This window comes from Podarcis cretensis, assembly GCF_951804945.1.
Source record: "Podarcis cretensis genome assembly, chromosome: 13".
NCBI classification, from domain to species: Eukaryota; Metazoa; Chordata; class Lepidosauria; order Squamata; family Lacertidae; genus Podarcis; species Podarcis cretensis.
In genome coordinates, this window is record NC_137182.1 from 37,959,629 (window position 1) to 37,976,088 (window position 16,460).

Below are 16,460 nucleotides of genomic sequence, written 5' to 3' on the forward strand. Positions count from 1 at the left end.
AACTTGTGTGCATTCTTAATTACACATGGGTAATCACAGTCTGGATATTACTTACTCCTCATACTCGGCTTCCTCATCAGACATGGTGGTGGTTATTGGGTTTCACCTGGAAGAGAAGAAAGAATCTCAAGGTTTGGCCAGGGCGGGGGATGCATTGTGGAGTTAAAATTCAGAAACTCTTCAGCAATGACAGCAGGGGGCCTTGTGAATAAAGAGCTAAATGTGGCTATCTTTGATTGGGTCAGCTGGAGGTTCCGTCCCCCTTCTCAACACACTGGCTTATCTTCAGGGGTACCCAATCAGGGCAAAAATTAAACAGGAGATGATGGCACAGAGCAAAGGTCATCGCCATTCATTCCAGCCCCTTCCCCGGCAGTTCTCCTGAGAACCCATCCTAATTCCATCTGGAATCCCTTTCCCTTTTATGGTACGAACTGCAGGCAGGGGCAGTGGAGAGACAAAGAAGGATTGTGATCAAAGGCTGGAGCAGGCGGGGTATGCGGGGGCAAGGTTAGGGGCGAGAATAGTTCCAAGCCTTCCATCACTATCTATTTATAACCATTGTCATTGCACGGCTCAGTGTGGAAGGGAACAGAAGGTATTCCCCTTGTAGGAAGCAGTGGCTCCCATCAGGGATCCTGGTGGGGGTAGATTTAGGGCTGTGCAAGTGGGTTCTGAGCTGAGGGGGCTCCGTCTTAGAGCCCGGTAGGCAAGGTGCTGGGTCTTGGGAAGGAGACGTGAGGCCCTGACGTGATATCCTCCTCCCTCTTTCCCAAAGCCTAGTTAGCGCCTTTCCAGCTGCAAAGCCACCACAAGCATTGATGTGAGTACAGTGCTATAATCTCGCTTTCTAGCCAATGGGGAAACATTGTACCAGCAGGAAGTGATCTGATGCAAAGATATCACCGCACACATCCATGCCTAAAGGTACGTAACTGTTTAACCCCAATGGCTTCACTCCAAAGTAAACCCGTTGGTGTGATAAGGGACTTTCGTGCCACATATTCAAAACCAAACAGTTAAACCCCTGTGTTGCAAACAATTATCAGTAATATCAAAGGCAACACGATGACCAAGTACAACAGTGTGATATCAGTATACACTCTTTATATAAACTGTACGGAACATTGAACAATATGAGATATGCATATGATTTGCAGAGAGTGTATATTTCATATTGTTCAATGTTCCGTACAGTTTATATAAAGAGTGTATATTGATATCGCATTGTTGTACCTGGTCATCGTGTTGCCTTTGATATTACTGACATTTTCAAAACCAGGCTGGCCTGAGGTGTCTGAAGCTCAAGCAACTACATAGTTCAGGGATGGGGGAATTTTGTGGTCCTACAGATGCTGCTGAACTGCTCTTCCCATTATCCCAAACCACTGGCCATGCTAGCAGAGGCTGATGGGCACTGGAGGACAACAATATCTGGAAGGCCAACAGCTCTCCACCCTTGGCCTGGTTCCAAACGTATAATGGCTGGTGAAGAATTGCCATCCTTCGGCTGACTGTTAATGAGGCTTCTAGACTTTGGATTCCCCTACGACTGTCATGGGAAACCAGCAAGTGAAACAGAAAACACCTTGTACAAAGAGGATCCTCTTCTTGTTGGGTTTGTGCAGTGGATGCTAATTCCCCTGCTGTATGTTTAAGATCAGTAGTGCCTTGCCTGTCTCCCTGGTTTTTGCCACACAAAATGAATGTGCCAATCACCCAGCAGAGCATTACAACCCTCTGTGATTCTGTGCAGTGTTCTTCTTAGACTACAACTCCCATCATCCCCGAACACTGACCATGCTGGCTGCAGTTGCTGGAAGTTGGGGAGGCTGAGGAAGGCAATATAGCCTTGGATCACTCTTAAACCATCTGGATCAGGGGTAGGCAATCTAAGGCCTGGGAGCTGGATGCGGCCCAATCGCCTTCTCAATCTGGCTTGTGGACGGTCCAGGAATCAGTGTGTTTTTACATGAGTAGAATGTGCCCTTTTATTTAAAATGCATCTCTGGGTTATTTGTGGGGCATAGGAATTTGTTCATTCCCCCCCCCCCAAATATAGTCCAGCCTCCACAAGGTCTGAGGGACGGTGGACCGGCTCACAGCTGAAAAAGGTCGCTGACCCTGATCTGGATAATGACTAGAGCAGGGCATCTAAGAAATATAGATGCTGATTAGGTCTGCATTCACCTCGGCCTTCTAGGAAAGAGATGGCTGGGTCATGGCAGAGGCCACAAACTCACCAGTGTGCCTTTAGCTAGTGAAAAAGGCAGGTGCACAAACCAATCCTAAGCAGGATTACTCAGAAGCAAGCCTCAATGGTCAGCGATGATGGGAACTGGAGTTGATCTGAAGGGCCACAGGTTCCCCTACCCTGCTTACTAGAATATGAACTCACCATTGAGGTATATTTGCAGTTAGCTTCAGACAAAAGAAAATCCTTTTTTTGGGGGGGGGGTGTACAGCAGACAATTTATTTATTTAATTCACAAGATGCAGGAATAGCCATTAGTTCAGGTGTCTTAAAAAGAAAAAAGAGGATTGGGTTCATGGTTCATCCCAAACGGAAGCTCCATGTAAAGAGGCGGTGTCAGCCTGTACAGCAGATAAGGTAAAGGTAAAGGTACCCCTGCCCGTACGGGCCAGTCTTGACAGACTTTGGGGTTGTGCGCCCATCTCACTTAAGAGGCCAGGGGCCAGCGCTGTCCGAAGACACTTCCGGGTCACGTGGCCAGCGTGACATCGCTGCTCTGGCCAGAGCCAGAGCCAGAGCCAGAGCCAGAGCCAGAGCCAGAGCCAGAGCCGCACACGGAAACGCCGTTTACCTTCCCGCTGGTAAGCGGTCCCTATTTATCTACTTGCACCCGGAGGTGCTTTCGAACTGCTAGGTTGGCAGGCGCTGGGACCGAGCAGCGGGAGCGCACCCCGCCGCAGGGATTCGAACCGCCGACCTTTCGATCGGCAAGTCCTAGGCGCTGAGGCTTTAACCCACAGCGCCACCTGTACAGCAGATAGCCGGGCACAAATGAGGAATGCCAACTCCTATGTGTGGTGCTTGGGAGTGCCCAGAGACACTTAGCAGGCAGCCATTGAAAGCAGAACTCTGGATTAGACTGGCCTTGGCATCATCCAATGAGACAAATTATTTGTGTGTTTTTATGTGCCAAGGAATAGCTGGTCCATGTGGGTATCTTAGGTATGCATGCCCCATGCCTTCCCAAAGTCTCAGTTCTAGGGTTTCTTTTCACAGAAGGCATGGCAATTAAACTACTTCATGTTTACAGGCCACACCAAGAGCTCCTTTGTGTAAACTGGCTCAAGTTACCACCTCAACCTCAAGTTCCCTTACTTGTAAAAGGTATGTCAACAGTGACATATTTCACAGGGTTGTTGTGAGAGCAAACACGTGTAAGGTTTGAAAAGCTATTTACTACTTCTGAGGGGGCAGGTGGGTGACAGACAACCTGAACCCAAGACATTTTGGCACCTGAGGGAGAAAAATCCACATGGTGCTTTGAATCGTGTGTATGTGTTGAATTAATTTCATATGACCAACAAAACAAAAATACAACATTCAAAAATACAAAAGCACAAGTATTTAGAAATTAGTGGCCCTTCAAAAGTACCTCACATACTCCCCCCGCTCCCCCGAGACAGCTACATGGCAGGGCAGGGCCCAATATGTCCGTCAACAGGAGATGGTGCTGAGAGGATTACTTAGGATAGGATGGTGATCAATTTGGAATGGAAACAAGTTGCTTTTCTGGTTGGTTGGTTGGTTGGTTGGTTGGTTGGTTGGTTTATAGCATGGCATTTTATTCTGCCCCACCTCCAAGGAGCTCTGTTTGACACAGCAACATAAGAACAGTCTCATTGTATCAGGCCAGTGGCCCAACTAATCCAACATCCTCTTCTTACAGTGGCCAATGTGCCAAAACATCTTGGCCAGCCTTGGATACCAAGCACTTGACTCGGTGGCTGCTGATTCATGATGGCTAATGGGACGCTGCCCCACCAACCTCACTCTGTCCTCAGCTAGTCCTCACCTGGCAGCTCTGCCTCTCATTGGCTCTGGTGCCACCTGCTGTTGGCCTCCTTACCTTTTGCCCCACTAGTCCCAATGGGCACCAGCTGCCACTGCCTTGACCTGTTGGGTCTTGTTTTCTGCTCTCCCTGAGGTGGCAAAATGTCTTGGGCCAGTCCCGTGATAAACCTACAGGGTTTGGGCTTGCGCAGATGGGTATTCTAGGGCACAATTTCCCTGCCCTTCTTGTGCCCGCTGTGGCTTTGTTTGACACAGTTGAGGTGATGGCAGTGGGAGCATTTGTCCTGAGCAGCTGTTGTGAAAGGTCACAGATATTTTGGAAGTCTCCTTCCATTGTTTCTCACTGTCCCATTTGAGTCCCTTCCTACTATATCTTTAAATAACCTTGACCAGCTTGGGCTGGCATCCCTGTATCCTGCCAACCCAAAGTCACCACCTTCCCTCACCTTCCCTCACAGGATTCACTGCTGTGCCAAGCAAGTTCATCTACCTAATGGAAAACTTCAAGAACAAACAAACCAGAAAAAAACCTTTACGGTCATGCCACCTTTTTAAAAGCCCTGATATGGTTTTGAATGATATCTTTCTTTCCGCATCCGGGAAGCAGATCCGACTTACCATATGCTTGCTGTGCAAAAGTATATGAATTGTTTTATAATTTGTTTGCTTACATCTCTAAAGGCAAACATATCAAACTACACCTCTGGCAAGCTTCCCTGTGGGCAAAACGCACAAGGTAACTGAACCAGACACTAAGCCTCTGACTAGACTGGAGCTGCCAAAATGCAGCGGTTAGAATGTATCCAGCTCAACCCCCTAGATAACAGGCAGCCTGTTTAGAGAAGCTTTTAATGTTTAATAGGTTATTGTATTTTAATATTCTGTTGGAAGCTGCCCAGAGTGGCTGGGGAAACCCAGCCAGATGGGCGGGCTATAAATAATATATTATTATTATTACATGCATAAATTGGAACAGTAAAGAGGGGGAAAGGTGATCTGCAGCAAAATGTTGCGGTGTAACTTCACCTCCTTATCGCAGTGCTCCTGTTCATGGTTCCAGCCAGCAAACTCTGCTTTCCTTTAGGATACTATGAGCCAAGGGGTATCCAACATGGTGCCGTCCAGATATTGTTAGACTCCAGTTTCCCTCACCCCAGCCAACATGGCCAGAGTCAGGGTCAGGTATGCTGGGAGCTGTAAGTCAACAACACCTGGGGACACCATGTTGGCTAACCCTGCTGTAAGATGCAGGGAGCTCAAATTGGGCACTCCACTCATTCCTCGACTGAACAAGGCGTCAAACTAAAACAGGGATTTCAGAATTCAAGACTTGTAAGTGATGAAATCAGGAATGGGAGAAATGTTTGCCCATGGCTCCCCCAGATGACGTATTTACTGAGCACTCATCCTGATTTGTTTGCATGAAGCTTAATGCTGATTATACCTGGTCTTTACTAAGTATTTGGTTTGATTTGTTTGCAGGGAGATGATACTACAATGAGCACTCACTCTCCGTTCATCCTGATCTGCTTGTAGGGTGTTTACATTTCAACTTCTCCTAGTTTCTCATTTTTCTACTCTTAAATTCTGTTATCCACATTACCACAGCATTTTGTGATTTTTGTGTGATGAAAAATTCACCAACATTTTAGTATGGATTTCTCCTAATATTCACATTTGTATGTAATTTTGCCCAATTATATACATTTTCCGCAAGCGATTTCCCCTATCGGAATGCGTCTTTCTTTGTTATTTTCACTTACATGCATTTTTATGCCCACTTTACCCTGGTATTTGCATTTTCGTACATGTTACTTGGCTGGGGAACTGCATTGCAAAATTTGGAGGAGGGCGAATTTCACAATGTGGCTGCGTTTTGATTCACGTATTGTTTTTGAAAATGAAAATCAGGTAGCTTCACCTTTAAATGAACATATAATCCAATATCTTCCCCATCCCAAACCATTACTCATTCCTACAACCTATACTTTTCAGTGCATTTCCCATCACTTTTCTAACCACCAAAGTCTTACTCTTTTTTTAATTGCACAAACCTAAGGTTCTGCTTGAATCTCTCCCACTGAATAATGGCAGAATATTAGCAAACATGTTGCCTTTTCCCATTGATGCAGTTCCATGCGCTCTGTTATCCTTCCATGAAATGGGCTGGTTGCTTGTTGGCTTGAGGAAGAAGGTTCAATTGTTTGTGGCTGAAAGTATTTGAGGCTGAGCTTACGAACCCAATAACCCCTTAAAGGTAAAGGTAAAGGTACCCCTGCCCGTACGGGCCAGTCTTGACAGACTCTGGGTTTGTGCGCGCATCTCACTTAAGAGGCCAGGGGCCAGCGCTGTCCGGAGACACTTCCGGGTCACGTGGCCAGCGTGACATCGCTGCTCTGGCCAGAGCCAGAGCCGCACACGGAAACGCCGTTTACCTTCCCGCTGGTAAGCGGTCCCTATTTATCTACTTGCACCCGGAGGTGCTTTCGAACTGCTAGGTTGGCAGGCGCTGGGACCGAGCAGCGGGAGCGCACCCCGCCGCAGGGATTCGAACCGCTGACCTTTCGATCGGCAAGTCCTAGGCGCTGAGGCTTTAACCCACAGCGCCACCTGCGTCCCTAACCCTTTAGGCTGCATTTAATTACACAGAAGAGGTTTGTGTGGGGCTCATGCTTTGCTCAGAAACCACTTTCTGTGAACCAGAAGCCCTGCCTCCTACTCCTAGTGGCATGTGGACTTTGTGGTTATGGAGCACTCTGAAAAAGGCACTCTGCACATGTTCAGCAGTGTTCTAATCTTTTATGATTGGTTGGACCTTCCCACTGGTAGCAGGTCCCATGGGCAAAGGACTGGGAAATGATTCCCAATGAGCTTTGAGGGAAAGAGTTAGATTATCGGGGGAAAGAGGGACATAGTTTGGAAAGAAACAGATTAAGATATGAATTGTAAGGAGCGGGGGCTTGGGGCCATTTCCTCAGTGGAAGACCACATGTTTTGCATAGGAAACGTTCTGGGTTCAGTCCCAGGCATTCTGTATCTGGAAGGAATCTTGGCTAGCAGGGCTTTTTCTACCAGAGAACCTGGAGCACCATTACCAGTCAGAGTAGACTAGATGGTTGATATGCGCCATCTGGTCAGCTTCTTATGTTCCTCTACATGTGCGCATGAGTCTTCCAAGCACAGACTTGCTACTGAACAACCTCACCAACAATCACATTTGTTAGTTTCTCACAAAGGAGTCGGATAAGAATACAGACCATCTCAGCAGCCCTTCCTGCACCCCGGTTATACAGATCAAGCACCAAACCTAGCAAACATGGCTGGCTACACACACACACACACACACACTGACCTCACCTGGAGATGGGGAGTCCAGAGATCTCTCTTCCCCTCCACAGGCACTGGCTACTGCAGGAGCCGAAGCGTGTGTGGCCTTATAATGAGGTAACCAGACACCATCACCCCACCTCTCACTTTTGGAGGATGCAGTTTGCTGAGAGGAAAACGAGACTGGCGTGTGAGTTCATCTCTGCATTCCTGGGGCAGAACGTTCACGGTCACAAATGAGCAGAGGAGTCTTGTGTGAGCAGCATTTTCTTTCGTTGCAAGCTGGAAACCCTTTTCAGACATTCATGTGGGGGCAAAAGTAACGTGTGTGAGAAACAGAGGACGTCACCAAAGCAGAATGTCACTCTGCCGCTGAACGTCCTGCTTTCCGCAGGACACCCGTAAGGAGCACCCACATGTCCTTGGAAGGTCCCTCTGTTCTAAGGAACATGAAGAAGTTGGAGGCAGATCATGTCCCTCACCCCTACATGAAAACATGAAAAGGGCAAGTCAAGCTGGTGATGGATGGTCAATTCTGCTTTCTCTCCATTTCTCATCTTTCAGATATTAAGTTCAACAGGCTCTGTTTCCACAACATTTCACGAATTCTATTTTAAACGTCCGCACAGAAATGTGTATGCATTTGTGTGTGTGCTTCTCCAGACATTCTGCATACAATTTTGCCTAATACACACAATTTTTGAAAAGCAATGTTCCTCAGGGAGATTTTTTTTGGGCACACTGTTTTTCAGTTTTCAGGTAGAGAACTAACCAAATGAGAGCCAGTTTGGTGTCGTGCAGGGGTCTGAAAACTTTTTCAGCAGGGGGCCGGTCCACTGGGCTGGACTATATTTTGGGGAAAAAAGAAAAGAATTCCTGTGCCCCACAAATAACTCAGAAATACATTTTAAATAAAAGCACACATACTACTCATGTAAAAACATGCTGATTCCAGGATCGTCCATGGGCCGGATTTAGAAGGTGATTGGGCCGGATCCGGCCCTTTGCCTACCCATGGTGTAGTGGTTCAGAGTGTTGGACCAGGATCTGGGAGTTTCCGAGCTCAAATCCTCACTTGGCCATGAAGCTCACCAAATGACCTTGGGCCAGTTGTTACCTCTCAGCTTAGCCCACCTCACAGGGCTGAGATCCAGAGGATCTCCCACTGCGCTGGGAGGTTCTGGGCACAGCTGGGCTACCCCAGCATAATTCCCCATCCTCAGTTCAGCCAGAAATATGCTAGAGTATCTGGCTGAACCCTGCTGGCTGAACCCAGCCCAGTTGTGCTTAAGCCAGCATAAGCCCAGAAAAGGGGACATTTTTTTGGGGGGGGGGTCATTTTCTCTAAAGTAATGCAATTCTGTATATTATTTTCACTAATGCACATATTTTTATGCACATTTCATCCTAGGGCATCCATTTTTGCACACATTACTTCGCTGGAGAACTACATTGCAAAATTCGGAGAAGCACAAATTTGGGAGGATGGCTGTGCTTTGGTTGATGTATTGTTTTGGAAACGATATGAATTATGAATGTTTGTCTTGAGATGCAAATTGGATTGGATTTCTCACTCCTCCCTCATGGTACTACTGCTGACATTATGCACTTTTCAGTGCCAGCGGTTGACATAGCTCTCTGTTTGGGCCTTTTCAGTGGATGGATCCCAGGAGGCCAACTGCGAATCAATGGACTTCCTATCTGTGATGTTACTAAGACTGTTTTAATGTCTATTTGCTATTTTGATGTTTCACTCTTAGCTTCCTGCAATTTTACTATTGTTATTTATTTCAAATTATTTATTGCCTTCTCTTCATTGTTCACACCATCACAGAACAAGGTAAAGGTAAAGGTACCCCTGCCCGTACGGGCCAGTCGTGTCCGACTCTAGGGTTGTGCGTCCATCTCACTTAAGAGGCCGGAGAGCCTCTTAACTTCACAGAGCAAGAGAGAACATCAAAACAAAACAAAATGAATATTTGAATATTCATTTAAATGATTTAATATTTGAATATTCATTTAAATGATTAAATATTCAAAATGAATATTTCATTTAAATGCAACCTAAAAAAGACAAGACACTCACCTTATACTGTTGCTGCCTGTAATAATTTGCAATAATAATTTATTATTCATACCCAGCCCATCTGGCTGAGTTTCCCCAGCCACTCTGGGTGGCTCCCAATCGAGTGTTAAAAACAAAACAGCATTAAATATTAAAATATTAAAAACTTCCCTAAACATAACATGCTGTAACCTGCCCAGAGTGGTTTGACAGTCACTACCTCTTCCCAGGGAATTCTGGGAATTGTAGCCCTGGGAGGGAAATAGGGCTTCTCCTATCAACTCCCAGCACCTTCAACAACTAAGGGAAAGGTAAAGGGACCCCTGACCGTTAGGTCTAGTCGCGGACAACTCTGGGGTTGTGGCGCTCATCTCGCTTTACTGGCCAAGGGAGCCGGCATACAGCTTCCAGGTCATGTGGCCAGCATGACTAAGCCACTGCTGGCGAACCAGAGCAGTGCACAGAAACACTGTTTACCTTCCTGCCAGAGTGGTACCTATTTATCTTCTTGCACTTTGACGTGCTTTTAAACTGCTAGGTTGGCAGGAGCAGGGACTGAGCAATGGGAGCTCACCCCATCGCGGGGATTCGAACCGCTGACCTTCTGATCGGCAAGCCCTAGGCTCTGTGGTTTAACCCACAGCACCACTCATGTCCCCTAAACAAACTACAGCTCCCATAATTCTTGAGGGAAAGCCATGAGTATTTAAAGTGGCCAACTTCTTTAGCCAGTTTGTGCAGCTGTGACTTTAGCAGCAGTGTGATATGCAAACTTTAACTGGGGATTCTGTTTATTGCCATGCTGTGAAAAGCTTCCCCCTGTGTCTTTCGGTGCTCCAGCAGTTTTTTTTGTCCTGGCATTTTCCCCAGGAAAACTCACGTTTTACCACTGAATTGGAGGGAATGGTAATCCATGGAAAATCTGATTGCCATTTGCTCCAATTCGGTGGTAAAACACGGGTTTTCCCGGGGAAAGTACTGGGACATAAAGAAAAACAAACAGACACAGACCAGAAAGCCCAGACCTGTGTCTAGAAATGGGGAGCAAACGTTAAGTGCAGATGAGCCCTAAACTGGGTAGTCTTCTGGATACTTGGCAACCTTAAAGTAAAATCATTTAATAACAAAAGAAACGCACAATAGGTTTTTACATGGATCTTTTGGAATTCATTCTAGATAAATAAGCCTATTTACTTGTTTCTGTCTGACTGTCATTCAGATAATCCCTCCAACACTTTGCAGATGAAAAGAGGCTCAGTCTTGTGTACTTTCCATACCGCTGTAAGCCGACCAACACTTCCGCTGTTACAAAGTCCTGAGAGTTCATGAATAGGGTTGCCAGCTGTTAAACCAGACTGTGTGCTTTATAGCTGCGGCTACGTTCCCGGAACGTAGCTGAACATTTTCATATAAAGATTGAATATTTATGAAAGGCACAGCTATTGTTGCCAGTTGGTAAAAAGTTGTTGTTGAAAGTACTGATTTCCTCTGCAGTAGCTTGTCTTGCTTTCAGCTTCTGAAGCAGCTTGTGCTAAGTAAGTTAACGGACTCTGATAGTTTTTTTCTTGTTTATAGTCAATTTCCTAATGCAGCAAAAGGAAAGCATCCAATCTATTTTTAAGGCCTTACCCCAAAGCAAATTAGAAACAACATATTGGAAGTCATAGGGCACCCAAGTAAGTGGTAGGTGGTAACCATTGGGACTTGTAAGGTGGGTGCCAAAGAGCTCTCATTGAGAATAAAGAGGAAGGCAAGTATGAGGGGAGATGACTGGGGCAGTGCCCCTTTTGCGCAAATGGACCAGCCTCCATTGGCCCAGTTACAAAACGGGACAGGGCTCATATACCTTTAATAGTTATGTGGAAAAGAGAATATTAGCAAAGGTAGCTTTTCACGCAAGCCACACCTGCAGATTTTCCTCGTTCTATACCGTGCTATTTTTCTGGAAAAAGAGGTGCTGGAACTCACAATGAACACCTCCCTTGTTCTCTTATAATAGCAATGACGCCCACCTGAGAGGTTCTGGAACTGAGTTCTGGTGAGTTCCAGCTGGGGGAAAAAAGCCCTGGTATTGGGTTGCTGTCTTATTTTTATTAGGTATTTTGTGGTTTTATATCTTGATTTTTTTGGGACGCGGGTGGCGCTGTGGGTAAAACCTCAGCGCCTAGGACTTGCCGATCGTCAGGTCGGCGGTTCAAATCCCCGCGGCGGGGTGCGCTCCCATTGTTCGGTCCCAGCGCCTGCCAACCTAGCAGTTCGAAAGCACCCTCGGGTGCAAGTAGATAAATAGGGACCGCTTACTAGCGGGAAGGTAAACGGTATTCCGTGTGCTGTGCTGGCTTGCCAGATGCAGCTTGTCATGCTGGCCACGTGACCCGGAAGAGTCTTCGGACAGCGCTGGCCCCCGGCCTCTTAAGCGAGATGGGCGCGCCACCCCAGAAGCGGACACGACTGGCCCGTACGGGCAGGGGTACCTTTACCTTTACCTTTTTATCTTGATTTTATTCTGTGAACTGCCCTGAGACCCCCGGGTATAGGGCATTATATAAATTCTAACAACAACAACAACAACACAACTGTTAAAGGTGCAAGAGTCCTGCCCTCTTTCGCATCCGGCTGTACACAGATTCACTAGCAGAAGTAAAGGTAAAGGGGTAAAGGGACCCCTGACCATTAGGTCCAGTCGTGACCGACTCTGGGGTCGCGGCGCTCATCTCGTTTTATTGGCCAAGGGAGTCAGTGTACAGCGTCCGGGTCATGTGGCCAGCAGGACCAGAGCAGCGCACAGAAATGCCGATTACCTTCCTGCCGCAGTGGTACCTATTTATCTAATTGCACTTTGATATGCTTTCGAACTGCTAGGTTGGCAGGAGCAGGGACCGAGCAACGGGAGCTCACCCCGTCGCGGGGATTCGAACCGCCGACCTTCTGATTGGCAAGTCCTAGGCTCTGTGGTTTAACCCACAGCGCCACCCACGTCACTAGGAGAAGGAACCACAAAATACGGACTGTCTCTGGTTAATAGCTGGAGAGCACATCAGTGTGTAGAAGCAGGGAGCTGGCTGGTGCTATAGGAATGTCTGAAGAACAATCTCATATGATCTGACGTCGGTGTGGGTGGGAGAGCGGGTGGGGTGGGGGAAGAGAAATGCTGCCCTCTCCCTAACCTTCCATATATGGCCCCTGCCCCTGCTGGTGGGGCCTTTAGTTATGGATACCGGCAAAACAAGCTTGCCCACTGCAGTGTCCTTGTGTGACAATGCCCTGCTGCGTACCAAGAGAGCTTTCTATTTGGAGGCCCTTAGAAGAATGAGAGGAACTGGCAGCATCATCCAAGCAGAGAATAGAAACAGCCAAGTGCGGACCCCGTTCCCCACCCCTCCATTGTTCCCAGGCTGGAATGTCGGTGTAACAAGAGCCCTCCCAGCTGTTAGGAGGAAGATAAACTTAGCCTGGGGGTTTGAGATGGAAAGGCAAAAGGCAGTATGGGTCTGTAATCTCTCTGGGTGGGGGGCAGGCTGCTGGGGAGGACTGAGATCTCAGAGGAACAATCAACACGTTGAGAAAGTGTGGCGAGACTTGGCTTTCTTCTGGATGAGTGTAGATGGGCCTATTGCACTAGGATTTTGCTTGACTGGTGGGTGTTGATGGTCAGGGGCTGAACAAAAGAGACAGTGATCCCCAATGTCTCTCTGTTGCAGGGGTGGGGAGTCTTTTTTTTCAGTTTGAGGGCCACATTTCCTTCTGGGCAACTTTCTGGGGCCACATGCTGCTGGTGGTGGAGCAACCATCGCCAATTTCACTTGTATACAGGTGGCTGGTGTCTTCACACATACTTCTCTGTCTCCGCCCAGGCTAGCAAAATGCACCAGAAGAATTCAAGGACACATTCCAGCCAGGCCAAAACATTTGAGGAGGGTGCGAAGCACATATGGCAAAGTAGGATGGGGTGTGGTATTGGGAGAATTTTAAGGGCAGGATTGAAAGGCTTGGAGGGCCACGTTTGCCCTGCTGGCCTGAGGCTCCCAACCCCTGATGCATAGCCTTTGGAGTGAGATGCCCAGCATAAACTGGTGATGAAATGGAAAGGCAGTGGGAAGGCACTTGGGCACTTTGAATTTGGAAAGACAGAGTGCATGGGCACAGCCCTAACTTTGTTGAAAGAGAGCTACCAAAGAGAGATGCCCGATTAGAGGACATGATATCTGCTTTAGGAGACTGAGGGACAGACCGTGTCTTACATTATCCATGCTTAAAAAGAAAATCCATAAACTAGGCATTTTTATTTTAAAGAAAAAGAAGCCAAGGGGCCCCAGTCTAGAACATGCATCTGATCTGGATCTTGCACCAATTTTCTGCTGAAAAGTCTATGGCTCATATTGCTTTGTGTATCCTTTTGGTACAAAAATGATTTTGTTGTCAAGGGTAAAGAGCAGTATGACCATGCTGCTTTTCCTTCTGAATAAAAGTAGCCTGCTTAAGCACACTTCTCTAAAACTGTGAATAATATAGGTAAAGGTAAACGGGCCCCTGACCATTAGGTCCAGTCGTGACCGACTCTGGGGTTGCGGCACTCATCTCGCTTTATTGGCCGAGGGAGCCGGTGTACAGCTGCCGGGTCATGTGACCAGCATGACTAAGCCGCTTCTGGCGAACCAGAGCAGCGCACGGAAACACCATTTACCTTCCCACCGGAGCGGTACCTATTTATCTACTTGCACTTTGACGTGCTTTCGAACTGCTAGGTTGGCAGGAACAGGGACCAAGCAACGGGAGCTCACCCCATTGTGGGGATTCGAACCGCCGACCTTCTGATTGGCAAGTCCTAGGCTCTGTGGTTTAACCCACAGCGCCACCCGCGTCCCTCATGAATAATATAGTCAGTGGTATTTTTCTAGAAAAAGAGGTGCCGTAACTCACCATGAGCACCTCCCTTGTTCTCTTACCATTGCAGTGGCGCCCACCTGAGAGGTGCAGGAACTGAGTTCTGGTGAGTTCCAGCTGGGGAAAAGCACACCCTGAATATAACATGTTGTTTGGCCTTGATTCATCCCAAAGATAAGCCTTTGCCAACACGATGAGTTTTTGGACTACAACTCCCATCAGACCCAGCAAGCAATGTTGGATTGTAGTGTATTGTCAAGACCCAACAAGTCATTGGAGAACAAGGGAGCCATGAGCTGGGGGATATGGGAGCGAAGCAAGAGCACCATTTCAGACAAATTTTGGAGGAAATCTTGGATGCTATCCAGTGGTTCTCAAAAACCTTGAAATAGATCACACGCTGTCAGGGGTTCAGGAGCAGAGGCACAGGGGAGAGAGGAAGCGGAGAGCGAAGGGGAACAATCCGAGGGCAGCGTAGGGGAGTATGACAGTGGGCTGAGAGATTCCATGAGCTTCTCCAGCGATTCGGAAGATTCCCAGAAGGGGGCACCGATGGCCAGGGCAAGGGGGGTCCCGGGAAGGACGCACCAGAAGCAAGGGGCCAGCGGCGACTCCCAAAGCAGCAGCTGGAGATCGGGACCAGCTTCCCCACCAGGGCGTAGCGGGGGGGAAGAGTCCCATGTGTCAGGGCCGGCTTCCACACTCCAGTGGGGAGAGAAGATGAGGCAGGGCTGACCACGCCCCTATCGCTGAGTGAGGGAACGGAGGGGAAGTCAGACCCAGCTAACCCCCCCGAAGGGGGAAGCAGTGACAGGAGCAGTGTAACGGTCAGGAGGAAGGTTGCCAGCTGGGCGCGCGCGCCAAGTTCAAATGTACAGGAGCGCGGGACAGCAGGGAGGTCGGATTGGGAGCCAGGTCCTAAAGCACGCCGGAAGCAGGGGGAAAATCCGGGGAATCAGTATCAGAAGAGTCCAGAAAGGGCGACACCCCAGCGGGCAGAAGGACCCAGAGGAGAAAGGAGCAAAGGAGGAGGTGGAGCAAGGCTAGGGTCTTGAACTGGTGTCGAGGGGGAGGAGATTCAGATGGAGCTTCAGCGGTCTAGGGTTGAGACGTAGAGCTGCGCGCCGCGGCTTTGAAATGGAAACTGAACCTTAATAAAGACTTTTGTATATAGCAAGAACTGGCGTTGGTCCTTTGTGAGCTGGGACCTTGGGCAGCTCTGACAGTAAGCTCCATCTCCTAAAAAACCTTCGCAGCGTGAGTTGGCGCAGCGAGGGGCAAAACTTGGTGTTTTGCGAGCTCACGAAGATCGGCAAGGATGGCTACAGAGGAGAAAGTGACAGCCCTGCAAGAAGCAGTCACGAGGCTTTCCATGGAAGTAGCATCATCCAGAAAGAGAGAGGAGGAAGCAGTAGCGTTCTGCAAGGATCTGCAAACCAGGTGGGAACTTTTGAGCAAGGAGGGGCTGCCAGCTCCCAAGCCGGAGGGGATTGGCCTCGGAAAGAGGGGGGGGGGGAGCATCGTATCCCATTTCGACGGGAACCTGCAGCAGTATCCTAACTTCAGGGCAGACATAGTTTTCGCGCTCAATTTGCTTCGGAAAGACTTTAGAGATGAGGAGGAGAAAGTGGGGTTCATAATAACTCATCTGCATGGAGAAGCTAAATCGTGGCTGCGCAATTTATGGCGCGAAGATGACCCCGCCCTCAAAGATTCTACAGCTTTTATCAAGGCTATGGACGCTTGTTTTAAATCAACGGTTGATGTGGATGTGGCCAGGAGGGAAATGCATGGGTTGAAGCAGGGGAAAGCCACTGTGAGACAATATCACTCCCGCTTTTTTGCGTTGGTAAATGCGCTGGGCTGGGAGAAAGACTCAGCTGCCGTCCGAGACCTGTTCTGGGAGGGGCTGAATGGGGCTGTGAAGGATGAAATTGCGAGGGGGGAGAGACCCACCAGCACCACGGAAGTCGTCCAAAGAGCGCTGGCGATAGGGGTGCGTCTGGAAGAACGCCCTTGGAGCAAGGATGACGGACGTTTGGGACGCACACCAGCCAGATCAACTCCTTTCCTACCCAGAGAGACAGCGCGCGCCCAGTCCACGCCTCCACTGGGAGGGGGAGAAGAGCCGATGGAGAT

At 48.4% G+C, this 16,460-nt stretch overlaps 1 long non-coding RNA gene across 1 annotated transcript in view; it reads right to left on the minus strand.

The window, feature by feature from the left end:
- Positions 1-54: 54 nt before the first annotated feature.
- LOC307201334 overlaps positions 55-16,460 on the minus strand; it is a 35,988-nt gene continuing 19,582 nt past the window's right edge. Inside the window, exons 3-4 of the long non-coding RNA XR_013832675.1 lie at positions 7,403-7,856; positions 55-106 (exon numbers count right to left, since the gene is read on the minus strand). This is a non-coding gene — a long non-coding RNA (uncharacterized lncRNA). The remainder of the gene's footprint in view (positions 107-7,402; positions 7,857-16,460) is intronic.